The sequence below is a fragment of the Trichechus manatus genome, unplaced genomic scaffold (genome assembly GCF_000243295.1).
Source record: "Trichechus manatus latirostris isolate Lorelei unplaced genomic scaffold, TriManLat1.0 scaffold00159, whole genome shotgun sequence".
NCBI lineage: Eukaryota > Metazoa > Chordata > Mammalia > Sirenia > Trichechidae > Trichechus > Trichechus manatus.
In genome coordinates, this window is record NW_004444095.1 from 664,189 (window position 1) to 673,293 (window position 9,105).

A 9,105-nucleotide genomic window follows, 5' to 3' on the forward strand; every position below is an offset into this window, starting at 1 on the left:
ATGGGCAGCTCCTGTCCAGAGGCAAGATGAGAAGGCAGAGACGCTCAGGAGCTGTTTGAATGGACACGGGAAATCCGGGGTGGAAAGGAGTGTGCTGTCACAGTATAGGGAGAGCAACTAGGGTCACATAACAATGTATGTATACATTTTTGTATGAGAGACTAACTTGAATTGTAAACTTTCACTTAAAGCAGAACAATTAAAAAAAAGAAAAATCTATCCTGAAGTACAATGCTACCAGGGACAGGATAATATCCATATACCTACAAGGAAGATTAATACAACTATTATTCAAATTTACCTACCAACCACTAATGCCAAAGATGAAGAAATTGAAGATTTTTACCAAATTCTGCAGCCTGCAATCAAGATGCAATGATAATTGCTGGTGATTGAAATGTGAAAGCTGGAAACAAAGAAGATCCGTAGTCGGAAAATACAGCCATGGTGATAAAAAATGAAGCCGGAAATGGCATGATAGAATTTTGCTAGACTGATGACTTCTTCATTGCAAATACCCTTTTTCAACAACAAAAACAATGATACACACGTAGACCTCACCAGATGGAATACACAGGAACCAAACTGACTACATCTGTGGGAACAGATGACGGAGAACCTCAGTATCATCAGTCAGAACAAGGCCAGGGCCGACTGCGGAAGAGACCATCAATTTCTCATATGCACGTTCAAGTTGAAGCTGAAGAAAATTAAAACAAGTCTGTGAGAGCCAAAGTACAACCTTGAGTATATCCCACTTGAATTTAGAGATCATCTCAAGAATAGATTTGATGCACTGAACACTTAATGACCGAAGACCGGACAAGTTGTGGGATGACATCAAGGACATCATACACGAAGAAAGCAAAAGGTCATTAGAAAGGCAGTAAAGAAAGAAAGGACTAAAATGGATGTCAGAAGAGACTCTGTAACTTGCTCTTGAATGTACAGTAGCTAAACCAAATGGAAGAAATGAAGTAAAAGAGCTGAACAGAAGACTTCAAAGGGTAGCTAGAGAAGACAAAGTTAAAGTATTATAATGAAATGTGCAAAAACCTGGAGTTAGAAAACCGAAAGGGAAGAACATGCTTGGCATTTCTCATGCTGAAAGAACTGAAGAAAAAATTCAAGCCTTCAGTTGCAATACTGAAGGATTCTATGGGCAAAATATTGAACAATGCAGGAAGCATCAAGAAGACAGAAGGAATACAGAGTCACTGTACCAAAAAGAAGTAGTCGACATTCAACCACTTCAGGAGGCAGCATATAATCAAGAACCGATGGTACTGAAGGAATAAGTCCAAGATGCACTGAAGGCACTGGCAAAAAACAAGGCTCCAGGAATTGACAGAATACCAATTGAGATGTTTCAACAAATGGATACAATGCTGGAAGCGCTCACTCGTCTACGCCAAGAAATTTGGAAGACAGCTACCTGGCCAACCAACTGGAAGAGACCCACATTTGTGCCCATTCCAAAGAAAGGTGATCCAACAGAATGTGGGAACTATCAAACAATATCATTAATATCACACGCAAGTAAAATTTTGCTGAAGATAATTCAAAAATGGTTGCAGCAGTACATCAACAGAGAACTGCCAGAAATTGAAGCCAGATTCAGAAGAGGACGTGGAACCAGGGACATCATTGCTGATGTCAGATAGATCTTGGCTGAAAGCTGAAAATACCAGAAAGATATTTACCTGTGTTTTACTGACTATGCAAAGGTATTTGACTGTGTGGATCATAACAAACTATGGATAACATTGCAAAGAATGGGAATTCCAGAACACTTAATTGTGCTCATAAGAAACCTGTACACTGACGAAGAGGCAGTCATTTGAACAGTAAAAGGAGGTACTGAGTAGTTTAAAATCAAGAAACATGCGTTAAGGTTGCATCCTTTCACCATATTTATTCAATCTGCATGCTGAGCAAATAATCCGAGAAACTGGACTATATGAAGAAGAACGTGGCATCAGGATTGGAATAAGACTCATTAACAACCTGCGATATGCAGATGACACAATCTTGCTTGCTGAAAGCAAAGAGGACTTGTAGCACTTTACTGATGAAGATCAAAGACTACAGCCTTCAGTATGGATTACACTTCAACATAAAGAAAACAAAAATCCTCACAACTGGACCAGAAAGCAACATCATGATAAATGGAGAAAAGACTGAAGTTGTCAAGGATTTCATTTTACTTGAATCCACAACGGAATCCATGGAAGCAGCAGTCAAGAAAACAAAAGACGCATTGCAGTGGGCAAATCTGCTGCAAAGACCTCTTTAAAGTGTTAAAAAGCAAAGATGTCACCTTGAGGACTACGGTGTGCCTGGCCCAAGCCATGGTATTTTCAACTGCCTCATGTGCATGTGAAAGCTGGACAATGAATAAGGAAGACCAAAGAAGAATTGATGCCTCTGAACTATGGTGTTGGCAAAGAGTATCGAATATACCATGGACTGCCAGAAGAACGAACACATCTGTCTTGGAAGAAGTACAGCCAGAATGCTACTTAGAAGCGAGGATGGTGAGACTTTGACTCATGTACTTTGGAGATTTTATCAGTAGGGACCAGTTCTTGGAAAAAGACATCATGCTTGGTAAAGCAGAGGGTCTGTGGAAAAGAGGAAGACCTTCAACAAGATGGACTGACACAGTGGCTGCAACAATGGGCTCAAACATAGCAATGATTGTGAGGATGGTGCAGGACGGGGCAGTGTTTCATTCTGTAATACACAGGGTTGCTATAAGTCGGAACTGATTCAACGGCACCTAACAACATACATATTAACACATTTAGTCCTCCCAAGAACCCTATAAGGTTACTGATGTTGTTAGGTATCATCGAGTAGATTCCGACTCTTAGCAACCCTATAGGGCAGAGTAGAACTGCCCCATAGGGTTTCCTAGGCTGTAATCTATATGAGAGCAGATTCAGGTCTTTTCTCCCACAGAGTGGCTGGTAGGTTCAAACCGCCAACCTTTTGGTTAGCAGCCGAGTGCTTAATCACTGCACCACCAGGGCTCCTTACTCTATACTGCAGGCACTACTTTTATTTACATTTTACAGATGAGAAGTTCTATAATTTGTCCAAAGTCTCACATCTATTAAGTGGTGGAATAGAGATCTCAACCCAAACACTCTGGGCAGAGATTCAATGCTCTTAGCCACTATATGGAGCCCTGGTGGTGCAGTGGTTAACAGCTACGGTGAGCTACGGTGAGCTACGGCCGCTGACCAAAAGGTTGGCAGTTTGAATACACCAGTGACTCCTTGGAAACCCTATCGGGCAGTTCTACTCTGTCCTATAGGGTTGCTATGAGTCAGAACCGACTCAAAGGCAACGGATTAGCCACTATACAAACAACCTTTCGAGGAGCCAAGCAGGAAAAAGCTCCTGCCTTCTAGAGGCCATTCACCACTACTCACCCTATCCTGAGCCTCCAGAGAAGAAAGCCTTCCTCTCAAGGCTTTGGAGTCCTGATTAGATCCTGAAGGAATATGACTCTACCACCCCATCTTCAAGAGCGTGGAAGGGAGTTTGGAAACTTCCTTTCCTTCCTTCACAATCTTTCAGTACCTGATATACTCAGTGCGTGTTCTTGTTCAAACACTTATACACAGAAGTTCGTTTTTATACTACTATCAGTATTCAAATTCAGATATGTTGGGCTAGTCTGGAATCTAAACACCATATGTAGCATTGTTTCTGTGGAAAAATTATGCTGATATCTAGAAAAAAAGTCTTATAAAGGAACCATTTAGAAATTGAGGCTCCATCTACACAGACTCTAGCCTTATAGATGCCAAGATAATTAAACAAATTTTAATAATGACATTGCAGTTACTCAAATAATCCGATCTTGTTCATACATCAAAGTGGCACAGTTCCTTCTACCTAACATGATATGACTGGTGTTATGGGGGGGGGATGTAGCTTAATATTCTGTGGATTCACAAAAGGACAAATATTATATTATCCCACTTATATGAAATATCTAAAATAGGCAAATGCATAAACAAGAGTTTACTGGTAGTTACAAGGAGGGGAAGTTGCAAGGAAAGGGGGAGTTGTTGCTTGAGGGGTGCTGAGTTTCAGTTTGGAGTGATGGAAGACTTTTGGAGATAGATAGTGGTGATAGTTGCACAACATGGTGATTGTGATTAATTCCACTAATTTGATACTTAAAAATAGTTAAAATGGCAAATATTTTGTTATATGTATTTTATCACAAATTTTTTAAAGTACTTAGCTGATAATTTTTTTTAATAAGACCAGAAAAAAAATTCTGTGGAATTCCTGCACTACAGCCAATTCTGGATGCATCAAGTGGTTAATATACTGCCTTCCCCAGCCTTCCATAGCTTTACTCACCCCTTGTCTCCGCCCTCCAGAACAGAAGTGGTATCATCTCAAAAGGTAGCTAAAGTAGTAATAGTAGTAATAATGATGATGACAATGTAATTCTTTTTTAAAATTTACTGTTGCTAAGCATGTTCTAATACTATATACATCCTCTGGCTCATTTAATCCTCACAAAAATCCTGTGAGGTAGGTAATTTATTATCCCCACTTCAAAAATGAGGAAACAGGTCAGAGATTAAGCAACTTGCCCAAGATCACAGAGGTAGTTTGTATCAGAAGAGCTGTACATTCGAGCATTTCACCCTTAAAGAGCATGTTTTTAACCACTGCACTCTGTGTGTAATTAAATAATTTGGTAAACTGTTAAAATGAACAGAGGGTGCTTACTCATTTCATTGTTAAAACAAAAGAGTGGTTTGGAGGAAAGAAAAGACTTATCCATCTTGCCTTTTATTAGGAATATGCCCTTCGACCAAACTAAGACTAAACACGCTTATGGAAAACAAATTTAAAATTTAATTAACTTTTTTATTACTTTGAAATCCCCCACTTAATTGTTTGAATGCCATAAACAGTGGTAACAGTACGTAACTTCAACAATAGATTAATAAAACTTTATTTTAAAATCACCAGATAAAACAAATACATCATCTATGTTTATCACCAAGTAAACCAGGGTAAAATAAGTGCAAGAGTTCCAATACCTTTGAAAAATTTCAAAACAGCAGCAAGAAATGGTGGGAACAAGATGTTCCTTTTATATGACAAATCAAAACTCTGTTCTTTCAACAACAATGTAACATCTGCTTTAGCAACAAACATTAAGCTAAGATGGACTAAACTTAATAAATTTTATTTCAAAACATGTCCTGAAATTCAGAAATTCTTCAGAAAAGAAACTGAGGCAGGGGTCTTGACACTGCCTACCTCCCCTCTGACTACTCTCATTTTCCTTTTCAAGAAAGAATGAGTGGGTTGCAAGGTCTTGTCCGGGGCCCCTCCTGAACTCCTTAAAAAAAAAAAAAAATCCCCACTGCCGTTGAGTCGATTCCGACTCACAGCGACCCTACAGGACAAAGTAGAACTTGCCCCTTAGGGTTCCCAAGGCTGTAATCTTTACAGAAGCAGATTGCCACATCTTTCTCCCAAAGAGTGGCTAGGTGAGTTTGACCTGCTGACCTTTAGGTTGGCAGACGAGCGCTTAACCACTGCGCCACCACAGCTTCTTTCTTGACCTCCTAGAGCACAGAAATTCAGAGGAGGGGAGTGGAGTTAGAGGTGTTTGTTGCCCTCCTTTCAACTTCCACTCTGCCAAAGACTTCAGTGCCAACTCAGGGAAGGCTTCAGGTAATGCCAGGAACGGCATTAGAAGAGGAAGGGAAAGCAAGGAGACAAATTTGAGGCAGGAAGTAGAATGTTGCAGAGTTGGCCCAAAAAAAAAAAAAATTAATAGAACTGCCAACGAATTAAACTATAAATGTTCTTAAATATGTAGGATTAATTCAGTTGGACAGTTCCAAATACTTCCTCATGCCCATTTTGTTTTTAGACAAATGAATATTTGTGGCTATGGTAATAATTCGAGGTTTATTATGCCAAAACCAAAAACCCATTGCTGTCGAGTCGAATTTTAACTCATAGCAGCGTCCCTACAGGACAGAGCAGAACCATCCCAAGCGGTTTCCAAGGAGCAGCTGGTAGATTTGACCTGGAAACCTTTTGGTTAGCAGCTGAGCTCTTAACCACTGTGCCACCAGGGCTCCTTATTATGCAGAAGGTATGAAGATAAACTACACACATATAAGACAATTTCCTGGTGCCTTTCCTTTATATAGTGACAGTATAAATCATTTCAGAAAGGTTTTTTTATTTATTTGGTAAGCACTCAGTTACATTATCATTTGTCAATTTTTTTTGCCCTAATAGCCCAAATATCATGGGTAATTACCCTTACAAATAAGGAAGTATATTTAACTCTTTCTTGGGAGTGTAAGTATAATTAAAAACTTGCTCATTCAGACCAACTGCAAGACTCCAAGGTATTATTTAAAGCATAGTTCCAAACTCCATACAACATATACATACGCTGATATGTACGGCAGAGCACAGGACTTCTTCCTTCAGCCTCTAATGCCCATATGTTTTATGAGACAAGGTTACTTAACTGAAGGTCTCAAAACAATTCACTTCTTAAAAGATGGAGTAGCAAATCCTAGACAATAACTTATCTAGAAATTCCAGCCACGTAAACTGACCAAATGACCTACTGGACGATGTGTCAGATCCTTAGTATCTTTTTCTCCCCCCTGATTCCTGAGGCTATTTTTGCAGTTTGACTCCATCCAGATGTGGAGACTCTCTTGAGCAGAGAGACAAGGGTCTGGGTGGCAGGCTCAGCAGCATATCAGAGATGCAATAACAGAGACCAGTGGTGGACAGAAGTCACCGATGGCCGGGCACTGACAAGATGTTCCTGCTGTTGCACCAACATCTCGGACAGTGCCTGGGAATCTGCAAGGTCTTTCAGTCCCTAGCCCCATAGAAGATTATGCTGAATCCCTTAATAGCTCTCGTATTTTCTGCAAACCACGAACTGGGTCTGAAACCTTTGTACTAAGTTAAAGAGAAGGAAAACAGCATCAGCTACCAAATACTCTGTTTGATGGACGAGGCATATACTTAAGCTATAATAAAGGAAATCTAAAACCCTATAAATTGTTGGTATTTTGTTTTGATAATGTAATCTGAAATATTATTCAGGATGAGAATAAACAAAATATTTGATCTCTGAAGTATCCTGGGCATGCTGAAACTGGCGGCGAAGTTACTGAAAGCATAGGAATTTCAGATAGGTCACTACTGGTAATTAGGAATCCTTACAAATTAACAGTTCTAAACGCTAAAATGTTACCTCTGGCTACAAAACTGACAGGACAGGGTGGAAAAGAAAAAAAACAAGATTATCTTGAACCAAGGACACTGAAAGCTTTCAAGATTACCAACAGAATTGAAAGGTTTCTTTGTAACAAAATTTCCATTTTCATAAAGTTTATATCAGCCAGCACAGAAATTTATGCAGAGTAGAAAGAGTACATGCTTCAGAAACAGACACAAATAAGTTTGAATTCTATCTCTGCAATTTACCAGTTATATGACCTCCTTAGGAACGTTAATGAAGAATACTGAAGATTAGTGTTCTTATCTGTACAACAGGGATAATATTATCTTCAGCACAGGGTAGCTTTGAGGATCAACTGCAAATACACATAAAACCGACTAAGTCCAGTGCCTATATACACTCAATGTTAGCTCCTTCACCCCCAATACAAGCTGTATATAGCATGGCATCTGTAACTAAGGAGAGACTGACAAACATGTGAAAGAAAATTCAGGGTTACCGAACACAGATTATGTCATCAGATGTAAACATGAAAATTGCATATTTAGTATTTGCCTTCACTGAAGTCTAACTATAGGGTCGCTGTGAGTCAGAATTGATTCAACGGCAACGGGTTTTCACTGAAGTCTAACTTTCCTTTGATTAACCCACAGATTTAGGCAAATGTGGGGAGGGGGGACAAAACTGGAATACTGCATATCACACTGAGTTAGACTCCACTCCATGGCTACAGATTTGGTTTTTTAGTACATGCATGCATTCTTTCAGAGTTCATAAAAAGACACCACCACAAACTTCCATGGGTGATTATGCACTTTATAATTCAACACTTAAAAAAATTAAACTTTCATCTCAAAAGCCCTTGATCAAAATTTTTCTTCCTTCTTGTACACGCCTGCAAAATCATTTGTGAAGCAAACAAAAACCTAAATCCCTTTATCCTTCCACCGGATATAACATGAAAGCGTGCAAGCTAAGTGTGTCCAATTATTCTTTTCTCCCCTCCATTCACTCTTACTCTTTTACAAACCAGAAATAAATACATCACCATGCCAAAATTATAATTTAACAAACATCATCTCGAATTGACAAGCCCTGTCTAGACCAAAGGTGACAGATTTTCTTAAGAAATTTAAATAAATGTTTCAATAAAGAAAGAAAGCTTTATATTTTAACACATCAACAATATGAACTTTTAATTTTATATGCAATTTACTTCACATCCCACCTTGTTCTGCTGCCCCCAACCCCCAATCCTGCTTCTATGCACTTTATGAACTGGCACACAGTACTAAACTACCGAACTCCAACCAGGAATAACTAATCTGTTTGGATCTCAGAAGACTGCTTGTGTGATCCTCTTTAAATGAACGTAGACGATGTTTTCTCCTTCCTCAACACCTGCCAACAATCACTTGCAAACCTCTTTCAGAACAATCATTACTAACCTTCCGCACATCTCTCTCTACACCCTAAATCACCTTGGTGTTGCTAGTCTTTATTACCAAACCGCATACTGGGGCTTGAAGCCTGGCCAAGGTTTGGCAAAAAGGGACATCATCTCTCGGTTCGGGGTCCGAAGGCCAACCAGCCCCCCGGCCACTCCCTCTCCCCTCGGCCTCCGGGGGCGGGCGCGGACACGCCAGGCCCTGCGCAGACCTCCCGCAGCCCCAGGCCGGGCCGAGCCGAGCCTCCGGGACACCCGAAGTCGCGCACACGCCCACCGCCAGACGCACGGGGTCACCAGGACTAAACCCGGGGCCGCCCCCCACGCCCCGGCCCGGGCAGGTGCCGGGCCTCCCCGCGGGCACTTACCCGGCGGCCGCTGC